Raw genomic sequence first — 23,633 nt, forward strand, 5'->3', positions numbered from 1 at the left:
CTTTCTCCTATTTCTTTTTATTCTTTTCTTAAGTTTTCAAAACTACTTCAAATAAATATTCCCCAGAAGTATACTTTGCCATTTACTATCGTGTAGCAGGTAGAATTAAGCTGAATGTGTGCCTTCATTTTTATAATGAGTGATTTCAGAAAAGATGTAAATTGAGTTTCACCTCACTGTCTTAGAAAGACACATAGCTTACACTACAATAAGTATGAAAAACATAACAGTATTCTTAAATCTTTGAATAGACCATACATTTGTTGACGTGTATTGATCTGATAAAATTATTTTTAAAATTGTCTACAGACTCCTGAAAATCATTTGCTGCAATGTTATGGCGCTATGTGCTTTTAACCATGAGCAGAGAGAATGAACAAAATATCTGCATGCTTGCACCCTGACATCAGAAGATTTACTCTTTCATTCTCCTGATCTGAAGAACCGCTACATTAGGGATGTATTTTTGCACTAAGATGGATCCTTTGGATTGTTATGCTCAAAAATACCTTTCCAAAATTTTTTTCCGCTACTGGTTGAAAAAATTCCATGCCTTTGTCCCCGGATTCCTCTCTGGAGTATTTTGAGGCTAACTCTACGAATCCAGAAGAGTTACCCAGCCAGAAATACATCCTGACTTTCAAATCCACTGAATATTAGCCACTCTTACATCATGGATATTGCTGAGTACTCAAATTTTTACAAATTGGGCCATTTATGGTAAATGCCATAGGCAGTCTGAGTTAAAAGATTGACTCTGTTGTTATTTTGAAAGATCTGACAAACTGCCAACCATTCCTAAGTTCCAGTCATTGTACTTTCTAAGAGAGACAGGGAAGGAGGAAGCAAACAGTTGATTTTCCAGCTGCAAAAACCTCTGGTCACATCAGCAGGAAAATCCTGGCTATGGGACCTTATCCTGTGTTACTGAGTCATAGCACTGCTAGTGTTGCTTAAAGACTTTTCCAGGGCTGCAAGAAATCGCTGCACCATGAGGGCTGTTAACTTTATTTCTGACCTTTGTATTATTTTTGGAAATGTTTTCATTGAAATTGCATTCACTCCTGAGCATATTGTATTTATAGTGTGTATGTACATATGTATCATTGAAGCAGGTGCCCAGAGACACTGTGGAGTCTTCATCCTCAGGAGTGTTTACAGCTCAGCTGGCCAACACCCTGAGCAAGCCAGCACAGCTGCAAAGTTGACCCTGTTCTGAGTGGGGGCTGGGACCAGATGCCCTCCAGACAGCCCCTGCAGACAGAATAGATTATTGGATGATTCTGTTGTTCACTGTCATGGTAGCAAACAGTGCAGGTGCTTCCTTTTTCTGCCATGTATTTAACATTTTTCTCATTATGTTATTACCAAATCCTGGTGTAATGAGATTTCAATGCTTTTTAGCATTTTAAGTAGGTACAGGAAATAGAGGGGATCATTTGTTAAGAAGTAATATCATCCCTAATTAACTTTGTATACTATTTGCATGCTAATTTGTTTTAAGCATGTTAAAACACAAGCAAAATATGAATTGAAATTACAAAATACTGGGTGGAGCTATTCATATTCTTCATCAGATCAGAGAGTTTATCTATCAGTTCTCATAATAGTTTTACATTGGCTAAATTAACCACTAATATTGCTCAGCTTTTACTACAGTGTGTAATTGTCAAAGTTCATTTCCAGACCCAATGTTCTTTGTCTGGAATATAATCTGATATAAATTGAGATCTCCTGGGCAGTCCAATGAACAAGACATGGGAGTCAAAGGCTTTGGTATATTCATATCTCTGCCACTGAATAAGCTCATTCTTAACTGGTGTGGGGCCCAATTCAAGGTTTATCATAACCAGGAAGAAGCTTTATATTAACTTCAGTGAACATTTTTTCCTAGCATCCACTCGTCTCAGTTCTGATTCTGAAAGTCTCACACAAGTGTAAAAGTCCGTTTTTAATCTTTAAGATAATAGTAGGTGCTAAATGCAACCTCAGTGAGGATGAGGAATGGGGTTATATAAAAGAACAATGATCCCTGTTCATGCATTGTGCAATATGTGACTCCTGATGGATGGGGAGGAAGGGAGAAACCTTTCTCTCCAGTTAAGTTCTCTCATTAAATACTCATCAATTTGCTTCACAAGGCTCTCATGAACATTAATTGTTTACTGTCATCGTTGTTCTTGTTGTATTAATTGTTGTTAATTACAATACTATCATAGTAATGCCTTCAGCAAGGCTTTCTAGTTCAGGGAAATGGGAAAGTGATGTTCAGTTCCCACCTGTAGGAGCAGGATTGTTAGGAGCAGGATTATTTTTTAGTTGTTAAGAACATTTAAATGCCTTCATTATGCTAAAGTCTCAGAGATTTCTAATTCCACCTGTCTTGCAGACAGGGAAGCATTTTTGTTTTGCTTTGGGTTGGGTTGGTTTGGGCTGTTGCTTTTGTAAGAACTCAGTGTTAATAAAATTCACCCTGCAGGTCAGGAAGTCCTCGTGCAGGCAGATGGAATTCAAAGATTATCCAGAAACACCGTCCAAAACTGCCTGTATCTGGCAGGGATGTTGATCACGGTGGGAAAAGAAGATCCTGTTTATGTCTTCCTTGCTGCAAGCACATAAATTATGGGATAAATACGAACCAAACCTCAATTTCTGCACATCTTTTGCAGGAGGTCTGTGTTTATAAACACAAACCATCTGTTAAGTGCTTGCATATTAAACACCTGTTTTTTTATAGTACAATTTAATACCTAGTTTCAAAAAAGCCTGTGACATCTAACAAAGTTGCACAGGCTGTTGCTTGACTCTTTGCAAGAGATGCAAAATAATTCCATAATTACAGAAAATGCCTGCAAATGCAGACTGCATTTTCCCATTTCAATTGAATTCCTATGTTGAAGTAATTAATTGCACCTTTGCAATGAAAACTTTGCAAACATTTCAATCTTTTCAAGTCTTGTATAAATGTTTGTGATCTGTGTATCTTCATTGAGGAATAACTGGAACAACTGTATAAAAAAGAAAATCAGTTTTACGAATAAGTAAATATGTTATGTACTCTGGATGTATCATGTGAATGTCAAGCTGACATATCTACTTTTTCATTCACAGAAAACATCCCCAAGTCACTGTTTATGTCAGCAAACACTTTCCAGCACTGAGGTGGTTATTAGCTTTAGCATAAGACACTGTTTGGCTTGGAAAGGTGATTTGGCCTCACAATTGACAAAGATACCCAGAAAGCCAAGAAAACTCAATCTCCAAACGTTGAAGAGGTTAAAATAGGTCTTGATGTCCTCAGTTAGGACAGCTGGACAGAACAAAATCTCACAAGAGCATCTATTTGCATTTTTGGTTGCCTAAACACATTCTCCAGACTGGCCTTAAATCAACAAACAGATTGTTCTGCAAAAAATGCTAAGTCTTTTTTTCAGGATGAAATCAGCCATGAAAATTCTAGCATGTTTCTAAGTATGTTCCATTGGATTCTTTTTGTAGCAGTAAGTCTAGCTTTAACAGGTGCCATTAAAGCTTGTGCTGTTTTGTGAGGAACATGTTGGTCAGGTCCACTGAAAACTCATGACCCACCAAGAGTCTGTCAATCTTCAATGTATGTGCTCCGACAGAGTGGAAACCATCCTCTTTATCAGTGAGCACACTCTACAGACATATAACAAATTTAAATGGAAACCCCATTTTATTTGAGAATACAAAGTAAAATTTTCTAACGACTTAGCTTATTTTTACTTTATCCAGGCAGTGCAACAAAAATGTGTCATCATCCAGCTGCACCAGTTCTTTACTAATAAATGGCTTAAATTGCCTGATGGTGCATGCAAGGAGTTTTGCTCTGCTCCTACTGAAGTCAAGGGGAGGTTTGCTACTGACTACAACCAAGTATCTTGTCCTTGTGTGAACTTAATAAATGTGTCATTTCCATAATTAGTATGCAACATGTATTATGATGAGGATTTGGTCTACTCATATTTGAATTTTGGTCATTTGAAACTTACATGTTAGACATTGGGAAACAGTTTCACCTCTGAACTAAGTACTCTGTGCAGCCACAGTAAGAGAAATGGAAAGATATTGGCACATTAGGGACAGCTAAGAATTAATCTGCCAAAGAGGGTAAAGGGAAAAATAACTGACTCTTATACCTTGCAAACATCAAACCCAGGAAATGGTGTTAAAAAGCCAAAATCAAGGTGGTTTCACTGATTTTTAGCTTTTAAATGGCCATGAGAATAAGTGCCAGCCAGTATAGAGCAGTGTCTGCACATCTCAGAGTCAGCACTGCAGAAACAGAAAGCTGTTATCTGTCTTGTAATCTGTGATATTATCTCTCTTAGGCTGGGTTGTTGGCTCCTGAGTTTGAACTCCAGGATATAAATTCTTCACCGTATTAATAGAAAATACCTTTTGAATAATCTCTGTAATGCTTTATACAGATGAGTCTTTCTGACATCTCAGGGAACATCCCCTGATTTTTCATGCAACAAGGAGAGAGGACATTTTCTGATCTTTTCCTGATGAATATAGAAAACCTTCTCTGTCTCTGGAACACAGAGAGGGGGCACTTGAGGACTGGACATAGGCAAATATGTTTGCCCAGGTGTTGGAGAAGAAGTTTGAAGAGGAAGGAATGCCAAATACTCATATTGTTTCACTGAAGACCTTAGAGCCGCAAACCACAGTCCCTGTGTGGTGTGTTCCTCACTGGTACCTACTTCACTCAACATCTTTCAGCCCATGAGTGCTTTTCCAGCACTGGAAAACACTGACTACCTCCAGCCACTTACAGCAGCAGTGTTTTCTCTTCCCATGGCCTATATCTCCTCCTAAACACTCTAAGTGCTAGTAAATGGTGCGATGGTGATGATGGCTCTGGGCAGTTCTCAGTGGGAAGGTGATATAGAGCAGTAGGCACAGCAGCACCAATGCAGGAACAAGCACAGGCTCCTATTCCCTTCCTCATGTTCTGTTTGTGCATGACCCTGCTCACATGGGTCCTGAGAGCTCCCCTGTGACCAGGTGCATGGAGACAATCTCAGCTTTGCAGAGGTTGGCCCATTGACCGAGGCATAATTTTGTGTTTCTCTTCTTACTCATTTGTCGCTATGGGGAAATTTTCTTATTCTCAGGAAAATGTGTTTTCTGCTTAAGAAAGTGCGTGGCCATTGGTCAGCCACATTGATGTAGCCACTATGATTTAGGGAAGGAAAAAAAAAACATTGGCTTCTGGAACATTATTCTACTTTGCCCACACACACCACAGGAGCTCCCGTGAATGCCTGGAACAGTATCCTTGAATCGAGCGTTTTTAGGATGAGAGAATGTTCTCTGGTGAGTTCAAAAACTGTCAACTATCAATATAACTTGCAGTACGTAGCAGAAAACTGCAACAGATGAAATCAAATATGAATTATCTGCTTCAACTGTGCACTACCACCAGTTCCTTGGCTTCTGTTTCACTGTCCCTTTACAGAAGCCTCCTCACACTCATGGACATGTGTTTCTAATCATAAAATGCTTAAGGAAAGACCACCTGCCTACAAAGGATACTTTTTTCCCAGTCTGAGTGGGCGCCTTACAGACAGGTTTTAGTACACAGCAAAAAAACAAGCAGAACAATGAAGTGAAAGGGCAGCTTTCTTCTAATGAAAGCCTACACTGTTATCTGACATGTTTGTAGCAAAACTAGGAGAGAAGGCATTTCTTAATGATTATTCCTGGTGAAAATGTAATTAATAAATGACTTAATGGGACAATGTAGTAATAAGAAACATTGCTTTGGAGCTTTTGTTTACTTTGGCTTTTATAACCAAGACATTTTTTCAGAAAAAAAGTCTGAATGTACTCAAACAGGGAAATAAAAGTTTTTCATGACTTCTGATTTTTAATCAGAGTTTTCGGAGCTATCCCTACACAGTAAGCAACTAAAATATCAGTGCTGTTGTTTCTGCAATTCTTCAAAAGTTAACCACAGGGGCTGTTGGACAAGGAAGCTAATAATCGTTGTGGCTTATCAGACTGATATCAGGTGAGCCAGATGTTAAAGTCCTCTAAGTGGGAATCTCAAGGAGTAGGAGTCCAATCCCTTGCGTTTGAGGCTTGATCTAAAATGCACTTGGTTTAATGATATCTGTTGACTTAAATGGACACTGGGTCAATCTGATCTGCTCTAGTACTTTCAATTTCACACAGTCATGCCTTTAAGAATAATGTGATTGCTGTAAGAGCGATGGAAGCTTTATTTGGCTGGACCATCAGAGTAAAAAAATTAAGGCCAGTTAGATACAGCAAGGCCTTGGCACTATGTGTTTAAGAGCTAAATAAATAAATAAGTAAAACCACTTAGAAAAGGCTTTGTAATTGATAGAAAAAACCTTAGCCATTAAGTGATGATCAGGGTCAGTGACACAGTGATGGGTATCTTTACCAACGTCAAACAGCACCTAAATAAGTGAGCACATGGGAAAACAGCGCCTTCTCTCACAGTAGTTCTCTCTGTATGTTCTTTTATGCTAACAACAGAAATTGGGGATGCAGACTTCTTCCAGTCCAAAGGGAATCCAAGGAGCTCATCACGCAGGAACAGGAGAGGCCTCTGAAGTCTGAGCCTGCACTAGGCAGCTGCAGACAGCTCTCACTGCTCTACAGGCTGTGTGCCACATGAGAGGCCAGCGGGAGACCCAGCAGGAAGCCCCCACATGAGAGGCCAGCGGGAGACCCAGCAGAGCCCCCATGAGCCGCGAGAGCGCTGCCAGCCTCTGCTGGGCTGTGACAGCTCCGTGTCCTGCAGCTGCCACACATCCTGCGTGTGCACAGAGGTGGCTCGGGGTCACTCTCCACAGCCAAACGAGCGTGGGAGGAAGGAAAGGAGTGACACTACTGTCAGCCTGCCAGCCATAGGAGGGGGCGGCTGCAGAGCAGCGGCTCGTTCTCGCACATACACCACATGCACACGAAGACTTTTGAGCCAAATTGCTTTCTAACAGCTCTGCTATGTAGTAGATACAAAATCCATGGCTTAGGAAAACATCACTGTTCTCACAATAATGTTACCTTATGCAATTCTTGCTGATGGGGATTCTATTAAAAGCTCAAGGCCTGGGGACATAAAATAAAACAGAAAGCTTAGCAGAATCATGTAATCAACAAGTCATAGTGCTCTGTGGTCTTTTGTAAGAAGAGAAAAAAAGCAACCTAAATACTAAAAAGGCTTATATCTTTAAAAGTTTTTAAAGGTCCAGACCATTCTTAATTTGCAAAATTGAACACTTCTTTCTTTTCAAAAGTTGAACACACACACACACCTGTCTTCTATGAACCTTTTTATCCTTAATTACTTTCTACTGCACTTGCAGGCCTGAGATAATAAAAAAATGGGATAACAAAAAAAAATCTCCAAAACCAAAAAATATTGCAATCCAGTGGCTGTATATGTGCTTCCATCTAACAGTTCTGAAAAGATGGAATTTAAACAGGCTCTTGGGGATTCATGTGAGTCATGCAGTGTCCACCAGAGTCCTCAAGAACTTCCAGTTTAGCTCTTCTACATGCAGGAAAAGGCAAGAAAATAATGTGCATGGGCTACACATACAAACATTTTTGCCTCTTAATCACCCACACAGTAGGGATAAGCAGATCAAGCCCTACTTTATAAATGGAAAATGATGTGTACTTAATGATGTACAAAATCTCAAGTAGCTTAAAAGTTTGTTTAGAACCAACTGGGACTTCCTGTTCATCCAGGTCTTAATTGAGCAAATCAGATCTCTCAACTTCAAGAAAACAGGGCTGGAAAATTAAGGGTGTTTGTCTATTCACAATATTTCATGTTGGACTTGGTGAGTTTATTTCAGACAAATATGGGGAGAATATTTCCTACACAGTAAATGACATAAAAGGTAGAGATGGAAAATGTCTGTACTAAAAATTCTCTGAATCTTCCAGACAACACCATTTTGTGCACCTGAAGTCATCCAGCCACTTTTTGTGTACATTACCAATGTATACTTCTAAATAACTAAATTTGCATTGGTTTTAGGGTGAAAGCTGAAATCTGCTGCCAGACACTGGAAATGATGGCATAAACAAGTTCTTAAGTCCAGTCCTCTCTTTGGAATGACACTTGCAACTTTGGGTTTTGCAGTGCATGCTGGAATCGATGTTTTCTAATGCTATTCCAAGCTGGCTGGATTAAAAATTTTTCTCCCGTCTTCTGCATTTCAGAAAAGTTTTGACCAAATCTCCTAACCTCCCATTAATCATATATGTCTTCTTATTAATTATTTATGTCTTCTTCACAGGTTCTAATAAAGGTCAGCTCAGCTGCAGTTGAGAAATACAGGTGAAAGTAAATAAATTTATACTCAAGATTTGGCATCCTTCACCAAACTTGCATATAGTTGCCATCTGTCTCTGCTTTTCACCAATAGCCATGGTGATGCCTCAGTGTCCATTTCTGGCCATGTAGTACCATCTCTGTTCAGCATTAAAAGCTGACCCAGGCCAAGGATTTATGCAAGGATTAACAGGCTGAGCTTCTGATAATGCTACCAGGATTTTATTTGTTTCTTGACAGACACAGTGATATTTGTGCTAAACTATATATCCACTCCCAAGAATTTTTCTTGTCTTTTGCTCCTAAATCTCCCAAACGCAATCCACTTGAAGTATTTTTAAATTACTTACCTCAATCCAGGAGATAAAATTATTTTCTCTCAGAAAGAGTAGTGATCATCAAGGTTTCTTCAGGAAGACTCCCTTATTTGGAAAAATTTCCTCAGCATCTACCTCAGGTATTCCATAAATAACATAGACACTCTAAATTTTCCATATTGTGGTAACAGCAGTGGTTGATGGCACTCCAACAAAATATTTGAAGGCTTTGGTCAAAGCCCAATGCTGCAGCCAGACAGCTGCTACAGCTGGCATTGAGTTTCACTAGCAAAACCCACAAGTGGTTTGTGATCCATCCAAATGGTAAAGAGGCTTCCCATGCAATTATGGAAGCACATGAAAGTCCAATGATAAAAGTTAGACTTTCTGTCTCCAACTGGCAGTAAATCTATTGTGTCATTTGACTATTCTCCAGAGACTGTCACAGTATGGATCAAAATAATCCCTTCTCTTCCATTACAGATAAATTCTTGCTCAAAAGAAATAAGTAGAATGGAGGGCCAGGGTAACTCTAATATATTTGGTTCTCTCTCTCAGTACCAGACACAGTGCTTATTCTTAGCAAACTATATAAATAATTCGACACTGCTAAAGAGCTAAGAGAAATAATGTTGTTAAAAGGTAAATGAAGGCACACGGGCTTTTAGAGGTTATGTTCAGAAAATATGACTCCTTTCACTGTTCATCCTATGTTTTATGCAAGATGGACACCCTCTATTCTACCACCATCAAAATCTGTAGTTTAAGCATGTGCTTTCTTGTACAGAAGGCCTGTGGTGTTCTGTTTGAAGTGCCTTTGTTGGCTTATCAGTGTTACCTGCGCTGGAGGTGAGGCTGTAAACAGCACTTGCTAAATCATCTCTCTAGAAATGCTGAAAGATGATTAAAGTTCACTTTAACAACTACTACATCAACATAAACAAACATTTTTGAATGTCTAAAATATATATTTCTCACAACCACCTTCCAACTCCATTGGCTAGCTTTCTCTCTGTACACATAAATTATCTAAGATTTAGACATTAGTCACTAGCTTCTATATAGCCTCTTCAGATGTGGATATTTTTGTCTGGCTTAATGAAAGAGGAGGTTCATTCATAATATTACAACGGTGAAATGATGTTGGCCTATCATCTAGACTCTCTAATTTAACCTCAGGTTTTTCCTCTGAGGATCTTAGGAACTCACTTTGTATTCATATGTTTTGGTCTAGATACAAATCTTGGTCTTTACAACTCATTAACCTCTTTCAACAACATTATTATGTCAGTCTTCAATGTCTGGTAGATTCTCATTTAGAGGTTTGCCCCAGTTTCCATTTAATTTCTCACAGGCAATTTTCTGCTCAAGAAATTCACATTGGTCCCTTGAACACAAAAAGGACTGAAAAATTCTCTGCTCTAGATATTCTTCAGGTTTTTATCTTATTATCTATTTTAAAGAATGTTTTAGCATTTATTTAATTTGCCTTTTTTTGTCAATACTACAGTTGTTATCAGAATCAGCTGTGCTATGCATATAAACTGATAAACAAATGTGAAATGGAAGTCTTTCTCTTCACATCTTGAGTATATAATTATTTATACATGTCATTAGTTGGCAAGGCTCTACTTTCTTTCCTTTCAGGCATATATGTCATTCTGCATGATAAGTTCTTTACTCATTTCTTTTCATACTATCTTTTGGTCTCCATATCATTAATTTGAGAAGACGATTGATGGACTGCTTTGCATTTTCTGACTTATGCCTAATCTTGATGTGTTTCTTGCAAGAGGCCACTTACAATATGCATACTCATCTAGCTCTTTCAAAACAGAAAAACCCTTTGTGAGCTTGAGACTCTTCCAGCATGCCTTGCATTTTGTTTACTGGGGCAGTTTGTTTTCCCCTCAGTCCTAAGCACAAGTCTTGCAGTATTCCTCAGTTCTCCTTCTATCCTTAATACTAATTCCATTACTTACAGAAATGTCAAATTCACTTCTGCCTGAACTTTGAAAACTGTCATTATTCATAAAAAGCAATCTGTCCCAGAGTATATAATTAAAGGCATTTTCATAAAAGAAATACATAAGCTTTGTTGCATTCACAGTTAATGATTCCTTTTGCATCACTATACAAGTCTGGAATGTGAATCATTTTCCAATAGCTACATGGAAATGGTATATAGCTTTCTGTTAAGTTTTACAAATCTTCAAAAGTCCTTCTCATTTCTAAGAAATTCTGTAAGTGGACAGGGACTTTGCAGATAAGTAGCCCTGAGGGAGCCATTTGCTTCTCCTGTCTACCATGTCTGTCACAAGAAATTAGCACCTACATTTTAAAATAAAATTGCCATTTTTGCTGGTTGCACTGACTTCCTTATAAATTTTAATGATTTTTAAGTGTTCCGTGTCAGCAATGTTGTTAATTCTCTACCAGGATATTTCAGGCTGGAAATGTCTACCTAACTTAAGTATGGCATGACTGGAATGGGAGTGGGGGAAAATAACTACCACTCAATGACAGGGAGTAAGATTTCATATCTTCTGCTTGCTGAACTCTAAAGTGAGACAGCTCACGAGGCAGATAAATGTTTTATGTGAAAAACAAACTTGCACAGTTGTCTTCCATCTTAATTTGGAGTAAATCAACTGTTTAAAGATTATGAATGCTACAAACAGCATGATTTCAAACTTAAATGAATAAGAGGGTTTCCCATAGTACTTTTTTTCACACACTTGTACCAGACATATCTAGATTCAGGCAACTGCATGTGACAGTGGTCACAAGGGTTTTCAGGGTGAGAGAGAGATGAGAATGTTGATTCCATGTTCAGAAGGCTTGATTTATTAGTTTATGATATATATATACTACATTATTACTATACTAAAAAGAAATAGAAGGAAAGTTCTCAGAAGGCTAGCTAAGCTAAGAATAGAAAAGAATGAATAACAAAGATCTGTGTCCCAGACAGAGAGCGAGAGCCAGCTCTGCCATGAGTGGTCAGTAAATCCAAACATCTACAGGAGACCAATCACGGATCCACCTGTTGCATTCCACAGCAGCAGATAACCATTGTTTACACTTTGTTGCTGAAACTTCTCAGCTTCAGCAGGAAAAATCCTAACGAAAGGATTTTAATGGAAAGATGTCTGTGACAACTGCAGGCAGCTGTTAAAAATGAAATAGTGGTTTGTCGCCATATTCATGTGCATCTGAAGACAGCTGTCCACTGCTGTGCGGAAATGGGACCAGTGACCAGCCGTCACTACTTTATTTCTTCTTCACAATTTTAAATTTCTGTCATGGTAAAAAATCCTTGACCTCTGAATCTTTTTAAACATTTCTCTACCCTCACATATTTGACTCACATTCCTATACAACTGGGAGGATAGTGATGTTACATGAATATCTAGGGGCTAATTGCACTTACATGTCTGATGTTTATTAACAGCAATGTGTCAAGAACATGCTCAAAATTAAATATACAATCCTTGTTCATTGCCTGCCTTACCTAATAAACCCTATTCCATCTCAAAGCTGGTCTTTGGCAGGATATCCACATGTAAGTCAAAATCTGTGACTCAAAAAATTTCACCTTAACTTTTAGGTATGCATTAGGATTTAAACTTCACTTCTCCTCTGTGCCCAGCTAGAAGCACCTCAGCCCTGTAAGGCCTGGATGTTACATGTTCATCCTCCTTCCCTTGCCAAAAGGGACAATGTCAGGCCAAAAGTCACAAGGATGTGGCAGGGTACCTGCATGAATATCATGGGAAGGAGCACTGCTTGTTTTTCTGGAAGGCCCTCTCAAACCAGATTGACAGTGAAGCAGTTTATGAAATATAAAGGTCCCTAGAGAGGTATGAAGGGGCAGATATATTTGTGCAGATTCAGGAAAACTGTGGCATGAAACAGGTGGGAGAATTTGCCTAACATTTTTTTGAATTTAATCCATTTTCTCAAGACTGCCTAACTAGAAGATTAAGCCAAGAAACTGAAACAATATCACATAATTAATCTATTAAAGCACATCTAACTACCCCACATACTTACAATATTATCTGCTAAAGTGATCAAGATATTGTATCAAAGCAAAACTTGTAAAAGAATAAGCATATAAATTTATATGTGAATTGAAAATATTTACATTTTGGCAATAGGCAGCAAAAAAGATTGATTAATTCAGTTTATTTCTTTTTTTACTGATCAAAATAATCAACAGAAAATCAACTAGATTTTCTGTTAGAAGAGCATGGGATATTACACATTTTCCTTCTTCTGCTGCATTTTATTTAATGGAAATTAAATCCTCTGCACTGACAGTGGAAAAAAGAACCAAGCACATTATTTTTGTTTATCAATATACCGTATACTATAAATAACTAAATCCCCAAGATTGTGCAAGTTTTTTGTTTAACTATACCAATGGACTTAGAAGAAGCTTAGCTTGAATTTCTGATTGTTGCATATTCTGCTAGGGCCAGATTATGACTTTAGAAAAGATTTAGGTATTCTGATCTTCTTATATTTATTTATTAATTGTTATGCAAAATATGGCCAATAGTTATCCCTCAAAAATTGTCCCAACATCTCTCCTTGGTCTAAAATTTAAAGACCTTTCAGGTTTACCCTTTTGTATTCAAAAACTAATTTCAACAATGTGGATCTAATTGGTTACCTAGGTCGAGCAGACAAATTGACAGGTAGTGAAGTAGGACAGATGTTCCTTTATTTTATTAGATTTTATGTTCATTCAACATTTTATGTTGGTTCTAAAATTCTGTGGCAGTATCACAAATGACCACCTTGCAGTATAAAATACAGCAAATGTTCCACAGCAAATAATTCAGCAGCCAAATCCCAACTCTTTTCTTGTTGTTGAATTTTGTATTAAGAGAAAATGTTTATCATTTTAATTAAACAGGAAAATTGTTTTGCAATATTCTGTAGTTTATTCAAGAGCATCTGGTTTAATTTTCCTAGGCTGGGAAACAGAACTGCTTTGATTGGATGCATTAGTCACAAGATATGGGTAAGAATGCTTCCACTTGGCAAGTATTCTTCCCTGTTACTTTAAAATGTGCTCTTTCAGTAAACATGCCTGAAAAAAGCTCCCCAACTAGCAACGGCCCCAAGAGGCCAACATTTAAAGTCACAAACTAGCATATTTCAGAGGGGACTGCACCAGAGTCCCTGTTTGACTAATTCATTCTCCTTTTTTTTGATACACAGCAGATGGAAGAAAAGATGGCACATTGATTGTGAACCATTGAAAGCTTTGGCTCTGCAGAGAAGTCTTCTCTGAACATTAAAGTAAAATCCTGGGGGTTTTTGCTGCTGAGAACTAGCAACAAGGTGGGAATCAGGGTAATTAGCCCAAACAAAAGGCTTCCTTTCCCTGATAAATCCCCAAATTTCACCCAGGTCAATAACATCCTGATTCGCTTTAGAGCACAGTAATAAGGCATCTCCAAAATTCCCTTACTCAGACCTCTTAGGAAACCATTTGTGGTCTTCCGATCTGTCTAGCCTTATCTAACAGCAGAGGTGGATTTGCTGTGCATGGGCTTGTGGTGCTCCATGCTTGTAAAGGTTCCCACTGTCCAGAGGAACTGAGTGCAAATCTATTGCTGCCTGGTTGCCACAGAGCCTGCAGATCTGTATGGAGTGGACTGCGAGGAAAGCTATATAGGTTTTGCCTTACAGATTTTTAGTAAATCCAGGCTTTAAGGTGACCTTAACATCATGTGTAACTAGTGGTGTGGACATAGAAAAAGTGGCCTGCATACAAGACAGCATCCTGAATGATCTGGCCTACTTTGAATTAGTTTGCTGACTGCATTTGGTCTTAAATCTTAATGAAAAAAGAGGAAAACAAGAAAGGTTTATAAATAGTAGACACTGAAGAGACCTGGTTTTTAAATTCAGTTAAGAGTTGGTCAGTATCTAGCAAAAGAAAAAAATTACTGGTATTTTACACCAATTTTACCCTCTGTGATTTTCTGTTTATTTTATTTCTTTGGCTAAACATTTGCAGAAAAAAAATGAAGATGAAAATCTTGGAAGGAACTTTTAAAAACAAGAAATGTACTCCACCCTTATTACAACATTATTCTTATTTAGCCAAACATTTTTCCTTTAACAAATGATCTGATATAGACACATACAAAAAATACATAAAAGACCTAGAACAGCCAAATCTTTTCAGATTAAAAATAATAATTAGGAGAGGTGAAATATGTGAATAGATGAAAGAAGGCAAAGAATGCAAAATAAACACGACAGTAATAATAGTTCTGTGAATAAAACTAAGGTCTTGCATAATAATCCTTGAGTCCATGAAGAAGAAATTAGACTGAAATAAAAATCACATGGGTTTCATGGTTGATTCCCATTTTGAGTGGATAGTGGGGCTCATGTGACTAAGCAGATGAAGACAGCAATAAGCATGTGAAGAGTGGAAGGGGGAAAAGTGAGTAAATAGCCACAGCAAAATAAGAGTGACAGGGGTAAGCATGTTAAAAGTGAAGCCACACTAACCTGCACGTTCGCTTTCTGAGATGCAGAAGTGAGAGGAAGGCTTAAAAAGGAAACTTGCAATCATTTCAGGAAGCTGTCAAAGATGTGGCCTTCCCCTGTGTTTATAGCTGGATTTTATTGCCTGGATGGTGTGCTGTTCACTCAAGGCTAGCAATTTATGCTTCCAGTCTCTCTCTGAGAGCTAGGCTGCTTGCTGCAGGAGCCCCTTGGGGCAGCAGAGTTTTCAACAGAAAGTAGTCACATACATCACCAGTTCCCTAAAGTGGATATAATTGCCTTTGCTGACCTACAGACAGACAGACAGAGCATACTCTCTCCAAGAATTTCCAAAAAAACAGGGATTATTACTTTTCCTGATACCCTTCACATCTCCCAATACAGTTTTCTTCTAAACTTGATTCAACATAATGTATGCCAAGAATGCTTTGGTTTGCATTGATTGTTTTCTCATTATAAGCCCAGGTAAAGGAGAGACCACTGAATCAGACTTGTTTTCAAAGACAGCTTTGACTACTGCATGCAGTCACTGGCTGCATAGCAGAGTTCTCTCATGCAGCACAGGGAGTGCCAGTATCTCTCAAAACAGCACATTAACAACCCATTTTGGAGTAATCCCTGATTTGAGTTCAGGGGCTTGCTCCAAATGATCTACAGAAGTCCTTCATGATATAAAAGCTTCTGTAACTCTGTAATCCTATATGTCACCATATTGACACAGCAGTGATAAGTGAGAAGGGGGCAGAGAATTTGTTTCTGTCACCAATATACATTTAATCACACCAAAAACATGGATGCTCAAACATTACAAGTTAATTTCTGTATGAAATCCAGAACCTGACACTTAAATATTTTTATAACTGTCATATATTTCCTTTTTTGAAGAAAAATATCACTAAGGCCATTACTGCAGAATTTTGCTTATCAAGAATTACTACTTTTTACCCCTTTTTTTTTTGTCAGAAATAGTTCACATATTTCTCCCTTAGTTTTAAGATTTGCAATATCAGTCTTCATCACTGTACAGGTAGCCAACCACTATTAGTCTTATAATGGAAACTGGGTTGCTGCATTGTTTATTTTCTGTCTGTATGAGAAAAAGTGAATGCAACATAACCAAAGGAAGTTTACACAAGTTGTAAGTGTAGCTATGACTTCGAGAGAATATCAAATTTACAATAAAGTTGCAACATTTGTATTTACACTATGTTAATGATCTGTGAATAAGACTAAATACCATGGTTTTAGCTGGTTGAAGATAAAACTTTCTGTTGTTTGGCAACAGAAGGTAGTGCATCATAGTAAAGTTGATTAACCTCACCTGAAATGTTTGCACTATTTTCTGTGCTGTACAGTCAGTAGTACTGTATAAGAACAAGGAAAACATAGTCACAGGGTAAGAAATGATGCCTAATTGACTTTATAGTCCAACAGGGTGAAAATCACACCTCAACATGAAGTATTTGCTGAATGGCCTCATGCTCAGTCAGCTAAATAAAATTTTAAACCTAAAATAACTATTGCAGATTTATGCTTTGAGAAGTTGCACCTGGCAGGCACCTCAGGCTTCAAAATAAAACTTCAGTTGTTTCTTATCACTCCAGTTTTCCTGCCACAACTGGCCTGTTCAGGCCTCTTCTCAAAGTTAGAATATCATTACAAGGTGAGAGAAAGAGTTTCTTGTCCTATTCAAGCTCACCTCTGTGATCTATCAAGTATATACTGGATCTACATATAAACTTATTTGACATGTTAGGATAAATAAATGGTATTTGTACACAAATCTAAAATAATAGCTTTGTGTTCCTTTAGATACAACTCATGAAACCATATACTTACACGTAGTAATTGATAATAGAACACTCTCAGTTGTTTACTGTTAAATCTCCACAACTCCATTACAAACTTCAATATCATTTTCCTCCAAAATAAGAAAACCAACATATTTTAGCAAACAGGGCAAGAAGAGGAAAGCCAAATAAAGATCTCAGTAAAATAAAATCTCCTTTTAAATATTTAGTGATGTAGAGAGCTTACCTCCAAATTCATGTACAGTTCACTTGCTGTTTTCCTTCTTCTGTTATCAAGTAATAACAAAACCAAGCATATACCTGATTTCTGAGGTGTCCTAAAACAGAGGCTGTCTGACACAGTATCTCTGGTGCTCTAGAGATACTGCAGGACAAAACATTTCCAAATCCAGCCCTCAGTCATCTTGGTTTAACCAGAAATCCAGTTTTTCCAAGCAGCACATAGGGCTACATAAAGCTTAAGTAACAGAATATCAGGCTGGTGAACAATCTACTTTTCTCAATATTTCTGCTTGTATCTGTTCAGTTTGAGCTCATTTTCATATATATTTGCTATAGCTTTTATTAAAAAAATAGCTGTTTCTCTGAGAATTCCCCTAATTTTTTATGTGTACTCCCTCAAAGTGCCAGGCTTTCTCAGAGTCAGTTCAAATGTATCCTTTCAATTCCCAATGTTGTTTCAGTAACTTCAGACTAAATAAATAAAATGCACCTGGATTTGAGAGACAAAGTCTTCACCACTGCATATTTAAAAGGAAAATAATTTATTCAGATCAGAACATACAGTTTTCCATTCCCCAAACCTGAGAATATCTAAATTGCTGCTTTTCACTCCATAGAGATCAAATCTATTCTCAAAATAGCACAAATTCTCCATGACATGGGACAACCACTTCCACCAATTTCTAGCAAAGTACCAATTTCCCATAAATATTCTTTGGCTAATTTTTCCTTTTTTCCAGCATGATGTTTTCCGGTTTGATTCCTAAAAATTTTCACCTCTGGTGTTGTGCAAGGCAGTCTTTTTTTACTAATGAAATATAAAACATATAATTGTATCTCCATGTATAATCATGTAGAAAAAGCTTCATGAATATTTTAGCTCTTTTTTTGACTGCTTTTTCTTTCCTTTTGAGGAGTTTCATTATTAAAATAACCAGGATGATGTTTTTCTTTTCTTGCCATATAAAGATGTCTTGGCAAAAAAAATGTCACCAAACTGTATCTGTGAGCCTTGTGACAGAGGTAGAAACATCTTCAGATTGCTTTAGAGTTTTCTGGAATCCATGTGTTCTCCCTTGGGGCGCAGGAAATCATCTCAGGTGGAATTCTTAGTGCTACTGAGTTCTGCCACCAACTTAACCTATTTTTTTCCTAGAGAGGGGGCACAGCTCTAACTGAGAATTTCTTTCCTCCTTTCTCTCTCCTTTCTGAAAGGCTTCAACTAATACTGGCCACAGTAAATTTTACTGACACATCCTGTATGTGGACCATAGAAAATTTTACTGACACATCCTGTAGACCCTGCAGATTAACACACAAATGTCTGTGAGTACCTGCATGACATTCTGTAGAATATAGCTGTACCTTCTGGCACATTTCCCACTCCTCTAAATGAAATGCCCATTTTCAATTGGCTTGCTTGAAATCTGCTCCAGGGTCAAACACAACATTGGGGTAAAAAGCTGTTAATTCTATAGAGATAGAAAAGGCAAGACAAAATATTTGCTACCTTTCTTCTCATATGTGTTTTTACATGCACTCTTGATGACAAAGACAAGATGGAAAAAACAGGGAGAAACCCCTTAAAAGAAACTGAAAAACAGATTAGCTCCTGGATGCCTTTATTTGAGGATATTAAATCTTTATGCCCTACAAGTCTGAGCAAACATCAGTTGCTTCACTGAGATGTCAGATGTTGCTTCACTGATTCACCAAGTTGCATCCACAGCTAGGAAATCACAGTTTAAGTCTCCTAGCAAGTCACCCATTCTTATGAAAGAAGCTTTTATTCATATAAAAAGAACACATGTAATTTATTATTCTAATAAGTTAAGCCTCCCAGTAGTATTTGCCAGGGAACTGTTATTCTAATACTTTGCTTGTCTTTGCAAGATGATCATCTTGATAATTTAAAATGTCATAGGATGTTTGCAGGAACAATAGACCAAATTCCTGAGTTGGTGTAAATTGGCACGACTCCACAAATATCAAAGAAGCAATGCCATTTTCCACCACATTATCAATGTTCACAAATTAAATGGATGTTTTGTGGTTTACTACATGTCAGAAAACTTGTAGCACATCTCAAGCCCTCATAAGCTATGCTGTAAAACTATTTGATTTTTAATAGATATACAAAAACAAACTTTCACATCAGAATACTGACCTCAAATGGTTCTTTAACATCAGGGTTAAACCTCACATCTTTAATGGTTCAGGGAATGACTGTGCAAAAGATGCTAATGGCAAATTCCCTGAAGCACAGGCCAGATTTGTTCTGAATGCAATGCTTTACAACACCTTGATCATGAGACTGTATCTTCAAAGTTTTCTGGGTGAAGTTTAATTGGTTTTATTCTGAACCACTTCCTTCTTTCTGACAATAAAGGATTACCTTAAGAAGCACATTTGAGGTTTCAGAGTAGACATTCCATCAATCTTTTCCTAAAGTATATGAACGCTATTCAGCAAAAGCAACATCTCAACTTGTTCCAAAGTTTTGTTTTAATCGTTTTTTGGCTCATGGAAAATCAACAGCTTTTAAATGTAGTATACGTGTAAGTAAAATACTAGATAGAAATTTATATATTTTAAAATCAAAATTACACAATGAGGAACTATGAAGAATGAGCATTTCTAACATTAATTATACATTAAATACACTATACATTTACATGAAAACAATAATAATGCTTAGAAAAATATCTCTCATCAAATGGTCCAAAATCTCTGAACAAATGTCCTGTGATCCTCAAAATATTCCTATGAGACAATTGCATATGAATAGATCACTTAGCCATGTTAAACTACTTTTTCCATTCAGCCTTGTTAGAAATAGAACCAGTAAAAAATAGTTTATAGCATTTCCAACAGGAAAGAGATGTGTAGAGTAGAAGGATGAGGGGACCCTATGGGATGTTGTAGAAAAGCAAGGGCATGAGTTTGAAGGGAGAACATGGCAGTCCTGTTCATGGCAGCACAACAAGAAAGAGGAAAGTCTGCCCATACAGCAAGCTGACCCCTCAGAACCTAGAGTTGCTTGTGCCCAGAAGTATCTCATCTTCTTCTCTAATTCTCCAAAAAAATCTTGAAGTTCACTTTGTTTACATTCCACTCCCTCTGTCTTTACATGCTCAGATAGTGTGCCTAACAGTCCTTTCTCACTTTTCTTTCCACACCTTGACTGCTGACTGATAACCACTGCAGATCCTCTGCAGACCATTGCAGCTGGTGGAGCTGGAAGACCCACCTGAGGTTTTTATGTTGGGTTTTTTTCAAAGGGGAAAAAATCCTGGCTCCTGCTCCAGCAGGGATTTAAAAACATGAGTTGCATATGCCAAAAATCCATCTGTCTCAAATGTTAAGGTCAGAGAAGTAGCCATGTCTGATGAAACACATGGCAGCCCAAATCAAAGATCCTGGATGACCTCTACCATTACCATTTGTAGTCCCTTTTCATCATTGCTAGATGGAATGAAATAAGGATGCCATTAAATCTTAGTTTCCTTTAGCATATTTATTATGATAGAAAAATTGTGCATAAGTTGCTTTTGTCTTAATCCATCACTTGTTGGCTTTCACAAATGTTTCAAAACCTGCCAACTAAAAAGGGACTGCTACTACACCAGGATGTAGTATGGTGCTAAATGTACTAGTCAAAACATTTTACAAGTGTACCCTTTCATTAACCTTGAGATTAAAAAAAAGGAGAATTCCTTATCCCTTTTTCTCTCTGGAGGAAGTAGAAAATCACACTCAAATTTACAGCAGAATGGTAGTCATATTCCATAGCTCTAGTTACAGTATTCTCTAAAATCATTAGAAACTGAGTTGATAAAGTACTTGCAGAAAACCATCAGTCTGCTTGGCACTTAAGACAAGGCTTAAAACTGAAGTTGTCCTCTGGAATAGCACATGCCAAGAGATAACAAGTAGTAGCATGGATAAGAGGCTGCAGAACAACCTCTGTCAGGAAAATCACAGTCTGCCACAACTCAGTGAACAGTGTAGATGATGCTTTTTTGATGCTGATCAGATAGAAGCTAGTAGGTTTTTTTTCTTAGTTTTCCCCAAAGTGTGCCAAAGAACTGTTAAAACTAGTAGCTCTAGTAATGCACATTAATAGAAAACTGTAATATTTACAGGCAGTAATACAAAAAGTCTGCATAGACATTTTTTCTATATAATTGCCGCCAAAAAAGTCTGCCAAGGCAATTTATGTCACTGCAAATACTACTTGTCCTTGTAAATGTTTCTTTGTTATGTTTTTCTTTTCATACTTTTTTTTCATTCTTTTATTTTTCTTCACATACATTTGCAGTGAAAAAAAAAGGGTGAGCAAAGCTCTTATTTTTCTCTACAATAACAAATACCTCCTAACAGACTAATGAACAAGGACAACAAAACTCTGGGCCATTTTTCACAACTGCTACAGCTAAAATGTATCTGCCATCTCTAGGAAGAATATTTGGTCTAAAATATCCCCTACATAATGGGCAGGGGTCTCAAACTATATGTATTACTAAAAGATGTATGTGTTCTGTTGGAACATACTAAAACATTTGAATTAATTATATCCAACAGGACCTTCCAATAAATTAGTAACACATTTTGAACACTGTTTGCACTGTTCCTTCTTCCTTTGGAGGAAACCTATTGTGTTTAACTGAAGAAAACATACGAGATGCCAAAAATGGTAGTGATTTATGGTTTCACAGTAAAAGTCAAACATTCCTCTGAAATCTGAATAAAGAAATAGTGCATGAGCACTGAGAATATATTCCAGAGATGTCATTCCACTTGGTTCAGCTGCACTTGGAAGACATTTCCTGTCAGTGGAGTGCTCTTCAACACAGAGAACTCTGCAGAGCTGTGGACTTAAGCACTAGAATAGCTATATTCCTTTAAGACTGCTTTTATATTTCATCGTAGCTAGAAAATGCACCTGGAAATGTTCTTTATTGTCTAACGCAAAGGAAAGAGCATCAGGACTGACTGCATCATTTGACCTCTGGTGCTACTTTAATACAGAATAAAATTGTCATAATTGAAAACACCACTTGGCAAGTTGCTATTAATTATGTATTGGATTCTTGCCTTAGACCCATGTTGCATTTAATTCTCGTGTTCAAAAGTTCTGGTTTCTATTGTGTTATCATTTTTTGGCTGTGGACCAAACATGAGTTGCAGCATTATCTGCAGGATCCTCTTCAGCATTTCCTTTCAGCAAGGCAGCTGGCTGCAGGCAGCCATGGCCTGGCATATTTTGCATGAGGAACACTAGAAGATACAATGCAGAGTCACTTCTGATTCTGCCTCAGAGCAGACAGGGATCGGAGCCTCCTGACAAACACTCTCAAGCATTGCATGGCTCTCCTGATCCTGACTCTGTTAGCAGTGCAGAAAATCAGCCACATGCGCCTTTACTGGATCAGGCGACTGCTACACTTCCCATTTGACTTCCTGAGGAATTCCCATCTCAACTCGAGTTTTCAGAGTTTTCAGCAAAGGGTTTGTTATCCTTAAACTATGTCTGTGCATCCAGCAATAGAAATGTGGTTGGGATCCATCTTGGGCACATCACTGCTTTGCTGTTGAATTGGCCCAGGGGATCTGATACAGAGATCATGCTGTAGTTAAACCTTTTTCTTGCTCAGCATGATAAAGCTAATACCAGAAGGGGTATAGTGTTTCAAACAGATGATATATGATCCAGTACAGAAGCTACTTATAGTAGGATCGTCCCTCACAAAAGTTTGAACAAAATAGAACCAGTAAATTGAGTTTATATTGGTTCATCCATTTCTTTCTTATAGTTACACCTGTTTTAATCTGGTTCATGAAGACATCAAGCATAATTTACTGTATTGTAGAACCATAGTCAGTTTCACCAACTTCCTTCTTCTTCTCTTGAAAATCCCCAAGCCCTAGTAAAAGGCAATTTATGTTTTGCAGAAATCCTTCAAAGTATGAGACATTTCTGTATCATCAGCTGTCGTAGACCCATTGAAACCAAGGGAGCTGGTTCCCAGTTGGCTCCTGGAGAGGATCTGACTGCATGTATCATACCCTTTCACAAACCAGCGCTCTTTCACTTGTCTTTCTGTTAAAAGCTTCTGTCAGGGGAACAATAATATCAAAACCTACAATCCACATGCAAGCAAAACTTTTTATTACAGAACTGAAAACAAGCTCAATAGTTGTTTGAGCTACAGAACTAAGGACCTGTAATATTTTCCAGAAAGTAAATTATGTCATTAATTCAGCGCAGTGAAACTCCTCACAATAATTAAGTTTAAATTAAGCTAATTTTTAACAGCATACTAGCTGTTTTTTTTGAAGGAGCAGTTGGTTTATTCTCTCATTTTCATCCACTATGGTTCACTTTGGGAC

This window comes from Zonotrichia leucophrys, chromosome 3 (assembly GCF_028769735.1).
Source record: "Zonotrichia leucophrys gambelii isolate GWCS_2022_RI chromosome 3, RI_Zleu_2.0, whole genome shotgun sequence".
Classification (NCBI taxonomy): Eukaryota; Metazoa; Chordata; class Aves; order Passeriformes; family Passerellidae; genus Zonotrichia; species Zonotrichia leucophrys.